Source organism: Gossypium arboreum, chromosome 1, assembly GCF_025698485.1.
Source record: "Gossypium arboreum isolate Shixiya-1 chromosome 1, ASM2569848v2, whole genome shotgun sequence".
NCBI classification, from domain to species: domain Eukaryota; kingdom Viridiplantae; phylum Streptophyta; class Magnoliopsida; order Malvales; family Malvaceae; genus Gossypium; species Gossypium arboreum.
The window spans coordinates 115,080,849-115,097,940 of NC_069070.1; the positions used below are offsets into that span (position 1 = coordinate 115,080,849).

The 17,092-nt window shown below is 37.0% G+C and overlaps 1 non-coding gene across 1 annotated transcript; it reads left to right on the plus strand.

Annotated features, from left to right (window-relative positions):
• Nucleotides 1–9,278: 9,278 nt before the first annotated feature.
• On the plus strand, nt 9,279–9,385 carry LOC128282129 (small nucleolar RNA R71). The gene has a single exon (XR_008272386.1). It is a non-coding gene; the product is annotated as a small nucleolar RNA R71 (small nucleolar RNA).
• Nucleotides 9,386–17,092: the final 7,707 nt, after the last annotated feature.

Sequence of the window (17,092 nt, forward strand, 5' to 3'; positions counted from 1 at the left end):
TGTATTGATAGAGTTTCTCTTTCATCGCTGATGACCAGTGTTTATTGTCTTTTTTCTTTTCCCCGAATTGTATGGTCCTATTCATTAAATGAATTAATAAATTTACCTTTTCAAAAAAAAAAATTATTAAGCACCCATGATTAATTAGTATGATAATGATGTCTAAAATTGTTTCAACTTCTTTATTTATACATTTTTACAAAAGTAAATTCTATAATAAAGACAATTTAATAACATGGGTTTTAGATAATTTTACATTTCATATGTTAAATAGCAAACTTTACATTTTAGCTAAATGAACCAAATAAAGTAAGGTAAATATATTTAGACAATACCTTACATTCTAACTAAATGAACCAAACAAGATAATATGACATATTCAATAATATGCTAAATGACATTACATTACGATAATCTTATTACCTAAGGTAACAACCTCTTGCGATTATGATGGACATCACCAAGATAGAATGTTGTTGAATAACCATTCAACTAATATTGGTTTAGTTGATGCAATTGAATCATTTTAATTACCAAAAAAACAAAAAAAAAGTCTCGTAAGTCAAATATTTGACTTCGATTATTACACAATCACAAAATTGTATTAATTTCTTTTTAAAAAGAAAAATCTTCTTATTTTTAAGAACAATTAATATCACATAACTTATGCTAATGAGACATTAACTTATCTGTAAAATAGGAAGTTTGGGGAATTTTGAGGTATGAGTAAGTTATTTGTTGAGTTAGGATCATTTGTATTTATTTTTAGTGCGGTGCGTTTAATTTTTATTTTTGTCTCACGTTATAGTATTACTGAAGTGTCTAATCTCACTGTCACTTGTTTTTACATTAACTGCAAGTAAATATACTGCCTATCCAAAGGAGTTCTTAGTTTAATTCAATACTTGTAATGAATGCTTTTTTATAGAATTGTTGATATAGTTGTGAGTTATAAATTAAAAAAAAAAAATCATATAACTTATGAGTTGCTAATTTTTAACTACATTCATATTCGATATGGCACTAGACTCAATCAAGAAACTAATGTATATGCCTTTTTGAAGGTAGAAATAAAATATCAACTACCATGCACAAAGTTATGACATCCTATGTGGGCTTAGGCCTGCTAGATACGTGTTTCACTTTGGATCGCCTGCGGAGCACGCAGTCTCCCTTCTGTGAGCTCCTTGAATGCATGAGAACTGAGACCATGGCCTTCTCTTGGTTCGTACGAGCTCGCCTTGCGAGCTGGATCCGTGAACTCCCCTTGTTGTTCTCACGCGGTTCGCCTTACATTCAATCATCTGGTGGGATCTATCCGGATCACAAATAGGTGACTCGGGTCTTATCTAAAACTCGGGTTGGTGATCACCGATGTAACACCCCTAACCCTTATCCATTGCCAAAACAGGGTTACGAAGCATTATTGGACTTTTTAGATCAAATACGATCATGTCTTATCATTTAACATACATATCAGAAACTAATCATAATCACTCATATTGTCCCTTGTATGAGCCCTCGAGACCCAAAATATGCATTAGAAATAAATCGGAACTAAACCGGGAACTCAGAGAATTTTTCAGAAAATTTCAATTTTTTTTTTCAAATGAGCAGGGGACATATGCTCGTGTGGCTAGGCCGTGTGGCTCACACAGTCAAGAGACACGCCTGTGTCTTAGGCCATGTCCAAATTAGGGTGCTTACTGACTTGGGTCACACAGCCAAGCCACACGCCCGTGTGCTAGGCCGTGTGAGCACACTGACTTGTAAAATTAAGGTGCAAGGGTCACACGGCCAAGCCACACACCCATGTGCTAGGCCGTGTGAAAAATCCTGGGTATTCTGTTTTGCAATTTAATATATGCAGGGGACACACAACCAAACCACATGCCCATGGGCTAGGCCGTGTGTCGCACACGGCTGAGACACACACTCGTGAGGACAAAAATAGGCCATTTTAAGGTCACATTTCTCACCCATTTTGGTATCAACCTAAATACAACATTTAACACATCAATGAATCACAACAAAGCAATCATAGCAAACCAAAATCATGTTTTAAGCATAGCGTATCATCACATATACCAAAATACCCAAACTTACCTATTTAATCCATTTAACAATTCTACCTAAGTTCACCATAATTGAAATATACACAAACACATATATCATTCACGCCAACATCATCAATATGTCTCATTCCCAATCCAACATATATATAAGAAAAACTATAATTATTAATATTTACACAAGACAAACTTTAATTAAATCCACACAAACCCTATACATGCCATATAAATCGTATTGAACGTACAAAAACTACCAAAGTAGGCTGGATAGTGTGATTTGATGTGTTGATCCAACTTCTAACCTTAAGAGAATCTACAAGGACATTAAACAACACAAGTAAGCTTAATGAAGCTTAGTAAGTTCAATAGTTTAAACTTAATTCTTACCGAACCTACTATAACACATCAACTAAATAAAATTCATTCATTGTAAGCTTCCTACCTATCATAACTTCAATCGATGAATACATTTGATAAGTTTATTTTCAGAATTAAAAATTTTACGTTGTTTTGTAATACCCCTAACCCACATTCTTTGTCAGAACGGGGTTACAGGATGTTACTGGAGTTTATAGAATAATTACACATAATTTCACTATTTGCTCATATTCCAGTCAAGTTGTCTTCTCGAGTCATAGTTACTAAATTATTTATTTCTTGAGCTACAGGACTCCAAATTAAGTTCCGCTAATTTTACTTGAAACTAGACTCATATATCTTCTTACCATAAGATTTTTAGAATTTTTGGTTTAGCCAATAAGTACAGTTTATTCTTCAAATTCACTCATGTTTTGCTGTCAGACAGTTCCAACCCCTCTTCACTAAAGATTAATTATTTCCTCATAAGAAATTCGGATAATATTCTCGTTTGTTTCTTTTGAAAATAGAAGTACTTGTATAGAGAATTCATCATATGATGATTAGCATTTTCGAGAACAAGAGTTCCATAAAACACTTTTGTCCATTTAATTTTCTATTTTATCTGTTATATCAAATATTTAATTTGCCATAGTTACATTTCCAACCCAAGCTATAGTTTATAGAGATAAATTATACATCGGTGGTCTAGATAGGATCCGGGTCACCTATCTGTGATCCACAAGTGGATGTTAGTACTAGGAATAGAAAAGACCGCGTGCTCCGCAAGTGACCCAAAGTGAGACACGTGTCTAGCATGCCTGAAGCCCGCACGAAATGTCAGTACTAGGAACAGAAAGAACCGTATGCACCGCTGGTGATCTAGAGTGAGACACATGTCCAGCAGGCCTAAAGTCTACACTGATTGTCAGTACTAGGAACGACGAAATCAAGATAAAACAGTGGAGTCATATCGTGAACTATAATAATATGTATAAATACTCAAATACTCCATTAATGAGATACGAGGTAAATTACTTAACAAGATAATAGATGATGTACAATAAACCAGTTGTAAAACGATAGAGATGGACAATAAATAGTAATATTTGGACCACCCATTTCGTTATTTTCTTGGACAATAAATAGTAATATTTGGACCACCCATTTCGTTATTTTCTTTAACTAATCAATGAGATGATACACAAATCAAAAGGTCTTTGAAAGGTTGTAACGGGGCTTTGGGTTAAGGTGTGGATAAAGGCTGAAAAAGAAACAGTTAGAATCAAGATTAACTTGATAAATTACCTAACTGGAAAAATAACTAACATCACTTGAATAAACATGAGCTTCATTTCAGAATATGGAATTAAATACTTAAGCTCAAAAACAAAGAATTACTACCAATACGTATGTTTTTTTTAAAAATAAGAATAATTGTGTAAGAGAAAATTATAAGATTCGGAAGAAAGACAATAGTTAGGCAATTAACAAAATCAAATCTCGACCAAAAATGACTCAATAAACTAGGAAAAATTCTCAACGAATCAAAAAGTATGATATAGGGGTTAAAATTTAGGGTAAATTTAAAAAAAAATAGTTTGTTAAGCTCAAAGGGATTCACTAAGGGTTAATTATGAGAGTAGGCTTTTTATGGGGTAAATGGGTTAAAACCTAAGTGCCTTTATCATTTTAGTAAAGCAAATCAAGGGTGTGGTCTCGACATGTATAATCTATGCAAATTTTAGAATAACAAATCAATGTTGACACACTCATAACCAATAAAATCAGTGAGCAAGAAAGATATATGCTCTAAAAGGCTCAAAATCTCACGAAAATTATGGGTATTTGATGTCAATCCTTGTAAACTCAAAACTTCAAGATAATACCTCAATTCAGGGGAACAACCTAGCAATTTTATTTCTCAAAAGTTTCAACTTATCATACTCAATTCTCTAATGTCTTAAAGTTTAAACAATCAATGCACAGTTACCTATGATTTACTCCAAAAACATAATAGAAATCATAAATCAATCAGAATTCACTCTAATATAAAAATTCAGGGATTTCTGATAATCACATAAATAACCTCCCCATACTTAAGATGTACATTGTCCTCAATGTACAAAGATATATAATATTAATATAAGCATAATATCAAAAGAAAGGGAGAAAAGCGAAACTGCCCTGAATTTTTGAATGAAATTCTTGGAATAGCGAAGGCTGGATTTGTAGATATGACCAATGAAAGACATGATTCTGAGTTACTAATAAGAAAATAAACACCACTGTGGAAGAGAATTAAGGCTTACTCGATAATAACCATTAAGATAAACATAGTTCAAAATCTAAAAACATAAGTCTTCAAGAAAAATAAAAGAAAGATAAAATGAAAATAAATAAAAAATAAAAAAATAAAAAAAAGATAAAATAGATGGACTCAAAGGTCCCATCATCGGTGTCGTAAGCCGGTTGCGCTGGAGGAGCGATATGGAGGTGCTCGCGAATCTGCCGCAAAGTCTCATCGATACTGTCGAACCTCGCATCAAGACCGTCGAACCTCTAAGCACAGTACTGATGAAAATCAGTAAATTCCTCGAATGACACTTCTTGAAAGCTCGCAGTGGAGGGAGTATGTTGATGACTTGATGGTAGTGGCTGTGGTGGATCCTCGTGAGGGGGAGGGACATCATCAGTAATGTCCTCTGGCTCATCTTGGTTATCAGACTGAATGAGTCAGTATTGAGGGAGGTCGAATCCACGGCGTCGTTCTACATCCTCATATGGATCATGCTGGAAATTCCCTGAGTAGACATCTGACCAACTAGTATGAGTGTCGATGACATCTCTAGAGTGTCGAAGAGGCCAAAATGTCGAGTGAGGTGAGTTACGTAAGGGCCAAGACAGATGGGGCCCCTCTTATGGCGATCTGTCTGGTAGCGAAAGGAGAGGGCGATAAAATATGCCAAGTCGAATACATGGCCAGTCACCATGCTTTATAGGAAGTACGCGTCTGTGGTGCTAACCACTCCGGTGCTCTCTTTCCTTCTAGTCAAAGTGTGGGCCAAGATGGCATAAATGTAGCATAGTGCTGGAGGGAGAGAAGTCGCCTTCGAGCGACTCGCGTCATATATAATTTGGCCACGTGTGAGATCAGCCCGAAGCATGAAGGGGAATATGAATGTGTCGTCATGTGTGTTCATCACGTCCTGCAAGTAGAAAGTAGTGCAGAACTCCAATGTCAGCTCTGAATATGTGGGCTCGTTGATTGCAAAGAACCAATCCCATGGCGCAGTATCGAGATGGAATCAAACAAGGTGAGCAAGTTGGACCTATTCCAAAGCGGCCCAGTCAACACATCGACCCACTCCCAATGGTCGTACTCGTAGAAGCTGAAACAGGTCGTCCTGTGGGCTGGAGGAGAATCGGAGTAGTGGGTGACAAGCTTCGATCTAGATGCTCAATGAGGTTGCGCCAGGACCCTTATGCCTTTTCGAAGCGGGGGCTACAGTCTTTTTACCTCGTGTGTTTGTCATGATAAGTCTGCAAGAAGGTAATTGACGAAATTAAGATAATAATGAGCTCATAAAGAATCTAGAATCTCAAGAGGACTATTAATGATAATGCCTTGTAAAAGATTCAAAACAGAAAGTAATTGATGCATGAGAATGTATATAACAAAACCATATTGCAAGAAATATTAACTTAATAGCAAGAACCTAAAATAATAAGCTATGTCATACGAAATATATTAAAATAAAAATGCTAACCAAATTAGTTGTACTTAATTAGAGTCTTCTAACTTAATGAGATAAAGATAAAAGAAAAGAAAATAATAGGTAATAAATAAATAAATAAATAGTTAAATAAATCATAAAATAGGCTTAAAATGGAGGTAAAAGGGAAAAGAGGGAACCACAGTGGTGCTGCCGGCGGTGGACGAAGTTGCTCGGGCCGATAATGGAGAGCAGGTGTAAGACACGATCGGCGTTGGGGGCGGCACGGGTGTGGGGACTAGGCCGTGCGGTGCGCGATGGTTAAGAGATAAATAGGGAGAAAAGATGATGGAGTAAGAAAGGGAAAGAAGAAGGAAAGAAAGAATAAGAAAAAGAAAGAATGGAAAGGGAGGAGTAAGGGAGAAGGAGGGTCGGACGGCTGTGGGTGGTGGCCGGAGGAGGGGGCTAAGGCGTTGCGGCGGCTTAGGGTGGGGAGAGTTGGGGAAGAAGACAAAAGACAAAGATTAGGGGTTGGGGGTTTAAAAAGGCACACGGTCGTGTGAAGCCAGTATTGGGCCACACGGCCGTGTCACATGCCCGTATGACGCGCGTCCAGCTCGTGTTTATCTCAAAAATTGAATGAGTAATCATCAGACGGCCTGAGGACACGCCCGTGTGTCCAAGCTGTGTGGTGCACACTGTCGCGTCTTACGCCCGTGTGCTAGGTTCTTCGCTTCTTCCACACCCGTGTGGTACTTAACATGCCCGTGTGTCCGAACACACGGTTGTGTGCCTTGCCTGTGCAGCTCCCTGACTTAATTAAAAATTGAAATTTTTAGCTCCAGTTTTCACGCGGCCTAGGACACGGCCGTGTGTCCAGAATGTGTGCTTCACACGGTCGTGTCGTACGACTGTATGAATCGACTTCATGGCCATGTGGCTTGATACTGGGGGAATTGGTAGCTCTGTTTCCACACGACCAAGGACACACCCGTGTTCCAGGCCATGTGGGTCACTGTACCTACACAAAAATACTAAAAATAGCTAAAATAAACAAGTTAGTGGTGTTAGTGCTAGGGTTGCCTCTCGAGAAGTGCTTATTTAGAGTCTAAGCTTGACTTACCTCTCATTCGCATGATTACGGTGGATTGAGAGTTGAAACTCCTCACTTCTGCTATCAATTCTATTATCCTCAAAAAGTTTAAGACGAGTAATATTCACCTTGAAAGTGCCAAATTGAGAATCATTTACCTCAATTGTACAGTATAGGAAAACATTTAGTACTGTGAAAGGAGTCGCTCCGTTTGTATTAAGCTCTACGGTAGCAATCCGGGGGTCATTTTCATCTAACAATACTTTATCCACAACTTTAAAATTCGCTGTTTCATCCCTACACTTATCGAGGTGTCGCTTTGATTCATCATTTGATTTCTTCTTGACATGTGTTTGCCATTCGTCTAGTTCATCGATCTGAAGTCTTCGTTCTTCATGAGTAGCTCTATTTTTGTTGCATAGATTAGAATGGAGCTCCATCACGTTCTTCCTAGAGGATTTCTGCAAAAGAGGTTTAAGTGCAACATTATTCAGGTTAATAGAACTGAAACAATCGTCTCGATTACTAGATAGTTTAGCAGAATCACGAGCTTGAAGTTTAATCGTGTCATCACCTACATGAAGTATCAATTCACCTGTGCCAACATCTATGATAGTTCTAGCAGTTGCTAAAAAGGGCTTTCCTAATATTAAAGGCACGTCACTATCTTCTTCCATGTCTAGAACAACAAAGTCAATTGGGAATATTAATTTATCGATTTTAACAAGCACGTCTTCAATAGTACCCCTAGGAAATCTGATTGTTTTATCTGCCAATTGAATGCTCATCCTAGTTTTTTTGGGTTTCCCAAGACCTAGTTGTTGAAATATTTTATAGGGCATGACATTAATACTTGCCCCTAAATCAGCCAAAGCATTGTTAACATTTAAACTACCAATTAATCAAGGAATCGTAAAACTCCCTGGATCTTTCAACTTGTTGGGTAGCTTATTCTGTAGAATAGCTGAGCAAACTGCGTTCAACTCTACATGCGACGCTTTATCCAACTTCTGCTTATTTGGTAAAAGCTCCTTTAAAAATTTAACTACGTTTGGCATCTGCGAAAGAGCTTCAATAAACAGTAAGTTAAAATGTAATTTCTTTAATAATTTAAGGAATTTACCAAATTGTTCGTCCGAGTCGCCTTTTCTTGTCACACTGGGGTATGGCACACAATGTTTATATTCTTTACTTACCGATTTTTGCTCACTGTGGTCCACCTCATCTTTACCTTTACTTACCACAATTCCTTGCCTCGGTTCTAGTTCAGGTTTAGCTAACCCTTTTTCATCTCGAACAGTAATTGCATTAAGCTGTTCCCTTGGGTTAGTTTCAGTATTACTCAGCAAGCTACCTTGTGGTCATTTGGAAATTAACTTAGCAAGATGTCCTATTTGAGTTTCAAGTCCTTGAATCGACGCTTGTTGATTTTTAAGAGCTGTCTCAGTATTCTAAAAATGAGTTTCTGATACCGAAATGAATTTTGTTAGCATCTCCTCAATGTTTGACTTTTTTTCCTATTGGTAAGGTGGTTGTTGAAAACTTGGGGGATATTGTGGCCTTTGATTTCCTTGACCACCCCATGAGAAATTGGGATGGTTCCTCCAACCTGCATTATAAGTGTTACTGTATGGGTTATTTTGAGGTCTAGAATTATTATTACCCATATATTGAAGTTATTCCTCCTCGGTGCTAGGGTTGAAGGTTGGATAATCTGTGTGTACTCCTCCTCCACTTGAATCACACCTCATCGCTGGGTGTACCTGAGTAGAACTATACAAACCGTCAATCTTTTTATTTAAAAGTTCCACATGGTTAAATAGCATAGTAACCGCGTCGAGGTTGAAAATACCAACAACTTTCGTCGTCTTCGTTCTCATGACTTGCCACTGATAGTTATTTAGTGACATTTCTTCAATAAATTCATAAGCCTCTTTAGGTGTTTTGTTGTTTAATATTCCACCGGCAGCTGCGTCGATAAGTTGCCTTGTAGAGGGGTTCATACCATTGTAAAACGTCTGAACTTGCAGCCATAGAGGTAACCCATGGTGAGGGTACCTTTTCAATAAGTCCTTGTACCTCTCCCATGCATCATACAGAGTTTCTAAATCCATCTACACAAAAGAAAAGATATCATTCCTTAATTTAGCTGTTTTAGCCAGCGGAAAATATTTTAGTAAAAATTTTTCGGTCATTTGTTCCCAAGTAGTGATTGACCATCGTGGTAACGAGTTTAACCACTGTTTAGCTTTATTTCTCAATGAGAATGGAAACAATCGAAGGCGAATGGCATCGTAAGAAACGCCATTGATCTTAAAAGTGTCGTAGAACTCCAGAAAATTCGCCAAATGAGTGTTTGGATCCTCATCCTGCAAACCATCAAACTGAACAAATTGTTGTATCATTTGAATCGTGTTAGGTTTCAGTTCAAAATTATTTGCAGCAATAGTAGGTCTAACTATACTCGATTCAGCTCCTATTAGAGTAGGTTTAGTATAATCATACATAGTACGAAGAGTAGGATTCTGATTTACTGGGTTTGCAATAGCCACAGGGGGTAACTGATTATTTTGATTATCAGCCATCTCCTCGGTTGTGGTTTGAATATCATCCTCTTGTCCTTCCTCTATGTATCATAGGCTTTGCCTTATTTCTCTTCGGTTTCTACGAGCTGTGCTTTCGATCTCACTATCAAAAAGTAGAAGTCCTGACGGGTTTCTTCTAGTCATAAACTATAAAAACCTACTAGAAGTAAATAAAAGAAAATTTAGTGATATAAAAAAATTAAAATAAAATTAAATTGAAATAAAATAAATGGCTAAAGTAATAAAAATTAAGTGTTCCTAATATTTTAGTCCCCGGCAACGGCGCCAAAAACTTGATGGTCGTGAAACTAACTAAAAATTCAACTTAAGGCAAGCGAACCTATCGAACATTAGTATAGTTATGGTGAGACCGGAAATATCGTATCTATAGGACTAAAAGTACTAGTAATTACTATTTTTTTATTATCTAGCCTAAAAATTAAAGTGTGTTTTTAAACTAAAACCGTTTATCTAATTAACTAAGATTACGACAAAGATGAAGTTTGGAAAATACTTTAGGGAAAACCGATGGAGAAAACAATACTCAAGGAAGAATCCACCTAGACTTCACTTATTACTTCTGAATTAGACAATTTATTCACTTAACTTAATCCGTAGAAATCCCTTATTTATGTTAATATCTCTCTCGAGACTGAGAACAATTGACTTTAGGTTGATTAATTGAAATCTCTTTCTAATTAAAACCCTTATTGTCGCATTAACTCGATCTATGGATTCCCTTATTAGATTTGACTCTAATCCGATAGATTTATGTCATCCTATCTCTAGGATTGCATTCAACTCCGCTTAATTATGGATGATCTACTCTTAAACAGGGACTTTTGCTCCACTGAATAAGCACATCAAAACCTGAATTAATACCCTGGAATATTAAAACAAGAATTTAGAACTCACAATTAAGAATAAGAATAAGTCTTTATCATATAATTCAAATAGTAATAAGATTCGTCATAGGGTTTATCTCCTTTAGGTATTTAGGGAGTTTAGCTCATAATAATAATGGAAAACATCTCAAAATTTGGAAAACAACAAAACATAAAGAAAACCAGAGAACTTCTAGGAAATTGGATAGAAATCTTCAGTCTTGATGTAAATCTTAGCTCCAAGGCGATTCCGATGGTTGTTCTTGAGTATTTTCTGCCTCCAACTCTGTTTGTCCCCTTTAATCCTCTTCTAGGGTGTTTATATAGGCTTTAGAATGCTTCAAAACCTTCAAAAGTGCCATTTTTTGAATAGAACTAGGCTTGGGCTCGGCAGAGACACGGCCGTGTACCACGCCAGTGTGAAGGTTCTCAGGTCGTGTGCAATACTGAGTTGGTTCTTAGTCGACACGGCCATGACACACAGGTGTGTGGTCTAACCATCTGTCAACACGGGCGTGTGGATCACCCGTGAGAAGTGCCTAGGTCGTGTGAAACACTGTTTTAAGCCCAATTTGTCCGTTTTTGGCCCGTTTCTCGCTCTTTTTTCTATCCTATCTCTCCTAAGTATAAAAACATGAAATTAAAGGATTAGGAGCATCGAATTCACTAAAACCATGAAGAAATCATTCATAAATATGCCAAGCATGGGGTAAAAATATGTATAAATTACTGTTTATCAAGTGTCGTACGGATCGTTGAGCAAGCCTAGTGTGGACACGTCAGAAGCTGGGCGCTGGTGCGGGACACGGCATGGGCAGCTGGGCTAGAGCAGCAGGCGTGCAAAGGAGCAGCTAGGTGCTGAGTAGGACTAGGTGCAATGCAGCGCGCGATGGAGCAGGCATGCGTGAGGTGGGCATGCGGCCTGCTGCTGACCGATCAGCTGGGTGATGCTATGGCTAGGGAATTTCTAGGAGGTTTCGGCACTTAGTAGTTTGGTGGGATAGAAGTTTGAATGAAGAAAGATGGAGAAGATTGGTGGTATTTATAGTGAGGAAGTAAGAGTTAAAGTAGAATTCTTAGAAAAATTTAATAATTACAAATTTTAAGTTCTAATTCTACTCAAAGTAAATAACAATTAATAATTAATATAATGAATATTAAATTATTATTTTGTATTAATTTATTAAGATAAACCTTATCAAATAAAATATGATTAAATTAGAACTAATCCTAACTCTATATAAAGTTGATAATAATTAGTATATATTATAATAGATATAATTATATATTAGTAATTTTATCTTTTTTATTAAACTGAAAACATTTATTCTAAAAGCCTTTTGAAAATATTTACGGAAAAGAGGCATCTAGTTTTTAATATTTACAAAAAGAGCAATCAAATTTTAAAAATAGTTTAATTAAGTCCCTAGACTTAATGAAATTTTGAAATTGAGCTACCAATTTAAAACTTGGATCAAAATTGACCCTTTTATTTGAAAAGATAAAAGTTTATTTTGTCATTTAGGGAATAATTTCTCGAAAAATTATGTTAAAATCAATTCCCAGGAAAGATTAGAGGGGTCACAAGCGGTCCCGCTTAAGTTCCAATCTCCTAAATATAATTTATTTAAACATACTTATCCTGAAAGTATACCCTAAATCATTTATTAAAAAGGAAAATAAGAAAATTTAAACATTCGATAAAATGAACGAGATTTGATCCTGTTCAATCTTATCTCCCTAGTAATGTTTCAGACGCTGAGCATTAACTTGAAAATTATCTCCTTTACCTTGAAGTTCAACAACTCCGTATGGATAGACGCGATGAATCGTAAATGGACCGGACCAACATAATTTTAGTTTACCTGGAAAGAACTTTAATCTGGAATTAAATGACAAGACTTGCTGACCTGCTTCATATTCTTGAACTCAAATGTGCTTGTCATGCCATTTCTTAAGTCTCTCCTTGAGTAATTTGGCATTTTCGTATGAGAACATTCGAAATTCCTCTAGCTCATTGAGTTAGAGCATTTGTTTCTCTTTAGCAAGCTTAAGATCCAAGTTGAGTTGTCGAAGGGCCCAGTAAGCTTTGTGCTCTAACTCCAAGGGTAGTTAACAAGTTTTCCCAAAGACCAACCTGTAGGGTGACATCCCTAAAGGTGTCTTGTATGCTGTCCTGTAAGCCCATAAAGCATCATCTAGTCTTTTGGACCAATCTCGTCGGTTCGAGCAAACTACCTTTTCAACTATGCCTTTGATCTCCTTGTTTGCCAGTTCAGCTTGCCCATTCGTTTGCGGATGGTAAGCTATAGCGACCTGGTGTTTTACTCCATGTTTATCTAATAACCATTTCAACCACTTGTTTACAAAATAGGACCCTTCATCACTGATGATGCCTTTTGGGGTTCCAAACCTTGTAAACACATGTTTCTGCAAAAATTTCATCACAACCTTAGCATCATTTGTCAGATAGGCTTCAGCCTTAATCCAGTTAGACACGTAGGCTACAGCTACCAAGATGTACTTGTAACCAAAAGATAGAGGGAAAGGACCGAGGAAGCCAATACCCCAAACATCGAACAATTCTACCTCAATGATATTTATTCGAGGCATCTCATTTCTGTTGGTGACATTTCCAACCCTTTGAAATCGATTACAACTCTTTACGTAAGCATATGCATATTTGAATAATGTTGGCCAAAAAAATCTGGCTTGTAATACCTTGACTGCAATACGTATACCTTCGAAGTGTCCCCCACACGGAGCTGAGTGACAATGGTATAAAATCTTATGTACTTCATCTTCTGCCATGCATCTCCTGATCATTTGATCTGCGCACTTTAAACAAGTAAGGTTCTTTCCAGAAGTAGTACTTCACATCATGAAGAAAATTTTTCCTTTGCTGATATGTCTTATCAATCGGCATCAAACCACAAGTTAAAAAGTTAGCAATATTAGCAAACCAAGGGGTATTATGGACATGATTTACCTTCAGTATGTGTTCATCTGGAAATATTTCTCGAATGGGTATAAGTGGAGAATTCCCTTCTTGCGGTTTCAATCTGGACAAGTGATCTGCTACTTGATTTTCTAATCTCTTTCGATCTTGAATTTCTAGATCGAATTCTTGAAGTAGAAGTACCCATCAGATCAGTCTTGGCTCAGCATCTTTCTTGGCAAGAAAATACTTAATCGCCGAGTGGTCTATATAGATAGTCACCTTAGTACCTACAAGATAATATTGAAACTTGTCAAAAGCAAACACAATAACAAGTAACTCTTTCTCTGTTACTGTATAATTCAATTAAGCTCCTGTCAGAGTCAGACTCGCATAGTAGATTGGATGAAAAACTTTGTTCCTTCGCTGGCCGATGACAGCTCCTATCGCGAAGCCATTTGCATCACACATCAATTCGAATGGAAAATCCTAGTCTGGTGTGACGATTACGGGTGCCATAACTAACTGACTCTTCAAATATTTGAAAGCCTTTAAGCATTCCTCATCAAATTTGAGCGTCTTGTCATTCTCCAATAATTTGCATAAGGGTTTAGCAATTTTGGAGAAGTCTTTGATAAATCGTCGATAGAAACCAGTGTAACCCAAAAAGCTCCTAACAGCCTTTACAGATGTTGGAGGTAGGAGTTTTTCAATAACATCTACCTTTGCTTTATCAACTTCTATTCCATGTCTTGTTATCCGATGCCCTAAAACAATCCCTTCTCATACCATGAAATGACACTTTTCCCAGTTGAGTCCTAGGTTTTTTTTTTCGCATCGCCTTAGTACCTTGGCTAGATTGGCTAGGAAATCATCATACGTATCTCCAAATACTGAAAAAGCATCCATAAAAACTTCCAAATACTTCTCAACCATGTCAATAAAAATAGACATCATACATCTTTGAAAAATGTAGTAGGTGCATTACATAAACCAAATTTCATGTGTCTTAATGCAAATGTACCGTACGAGCAGGTGAATGTTGTCTTTTGCTGATCTTTCGATACTACTGTAATCTGATTATACCCCAAGTATCCATTGAAAAAATAGTAATAGTCTCGCCCTACGAGTTTATCCAGCATCTGGTCCAAAAACGGCAAAGGAAAGTGATCTTTCCTAGTCGCCTTATTCAGTTTCCGGTAATCGATGCAAATTCTCTATCCCGTAATCATTCTAGTGGCATCAACTCATTATTCTCGTTTTCAATGACCGTGATACCTTCTTTCTTTGGTATGCACTGAACCAGACTTACCCATGAACTATCTAAGATGGGGTATATACCTGCATCTAACCACTTGATGATTCTTTCTTGACTACATCCTTCATGATAGGGTTCAGTCTTCGTTGTCCACCAATCGTCCCTTTTTCGCCATCTTCCAGGATAATCTTGTGCATGCATACGATGGACTAATTCTGCGAATATCAGCTATGGTTCATCCGATAGCCTTCTTGTATTGTTTCAACACTAGGATGGGTTTCTCTTATTGCTCAATAGTTAATTCTGCTGAAATAATCACGGGCAAAGTAGAAGTGTTACCTAAATAAACATATTTTAAATATGAAGGTAGTACCTTGAGTTCTAATTTAGGTGACTCCTTGGTTGACACTTTTGGTTGGGCATAATCCCTTTTCTCTAATTCCAAAGATTCAAAATGGGATTGTGGATTAAATCCCTTTTGATTAGCTTCTAATAACGCTAAGTATTCATCTTCCTCTTCATCATTCGAAGGATCTAATGTCAAAATTTGTTCCAACGGATCCTCAATATAGTTGAGCTCCTTCTCCACTATTAAATCCTCTAAATCGGATACTACAGAATAATCATCAATTGTGTCAAGAAATCGCATATACTTAAAAAAGTTAAATGTTTCCTGATCATCCTGAACACGTATAGTAAGCTCGCCCTTCTGCACATCATTAAGGGCCTTTTCAGTTGCTAAGAACGGTCTTCCTAAGATAATTTGCTCTTCTTTGTCTGTTTCAAAGTCTAGAATAACAAAATCAGTAAGGAAGATAAATTTATCTACACGTACCAATACATAAATATTGACATAAGCATCAAGTTAATACTCGTACCTAAGTCACATAATGCCTTACCACAATATGTTTCTCCAATGTTGCAAGGAATGGTAAAACATCCAAGATCTTTCAACTTTGAGGGTAGTTTGTCTTGAAGATATGCACTGCATTCCTTTGTCAGAGCTACCGTTTCAAATTCTCCAAGTCTTTGGTTTTTTACACAGGATATCCTTCATGAATTTGACATAGTTCGGCATTTGCTCAAATGCTTCAACCAATGGGATGTTGATATGAAGTTGCTTGAGTACATCTAGGAACTTCTTGAATTGAATCTCCTGCTTTTGCTTTTGAAGTCTTTGAGGGTAAGGTGGTTGTGGTTCTTTACTGGAACTAGTTGATTCGTCTTTTACGGTAATTTTGCATCTAACATAGTTTTTAGTTGATCAGAATTAGTTGGTTCAGAAGTTACCTTGTCGTATTTTGCAGGTTTTAGTTCTTGTGAAACTGGAGTTTCAACACTCGGTTGAACATTTTCTGAATCTTGAGTATAGTTTGCTCCTTTTCAGCTTCGATGGTGTTGGGCTCTACTATCTTTCTACTTTTCAATGTCAACAATTTGTAATGCTCCTTTCCCAGATTCCCCAGATTCTCTGTATCACTAGGTAAAGCACCTTGTGGTCGGTTCTTGAGTTCAGTAGCAAGCTGGCCACTTGATTCTCCAAATTCCTTAGACTGGCATTGTTTTTCAGTATGTATGCCTTCAATAAATTCTATAAGCTATTGGATGGTTTAGCTTGAGCTGGTTTCTAAACTTATTGGGGGAAACTAGGCTACTGGGTTGGTCTAGGTTGGATGTAAGTGTTACTGGTTCTAGCCCCTTGGTTACTCCAAGAAAAATTGGGGTGATTTCGCCACGAAGGGTTATAGGAATTGGATTGTAGTCCTTGACTTCCTCAATTTTGGTTTTGGTTACCTATGTAATACACGAATTTTGGGTTCGATGGACATTCTTCAAACAAATGTCCTTCCCCACAATAGACACAGGCTATACTTTCAAATTGATTTGGTGGCTGTGCTGCAAAATTATTAGACCTGTTAGCAGTAAGATTTTTTAACATTGAGGATATTGATGATACCTGAGATACGAGTGAAGTAAGAGTGCCTATTTCATGTATTCCAGCAACTCGTCTTCCTAACACTGCTCGATTGGTTGGCCATTGGTAATTGTCGCTGACAATCCTCTCAATGATTTCATAAGCCTCATTATAAGACTTAGGAAGGAGAGCACCATTAGTAGAAGCGTCCACTACCATCCTCGTGTGGGCATTGAGACTATTATAAAATGTCTTAAGTTGGATGCAATATGGG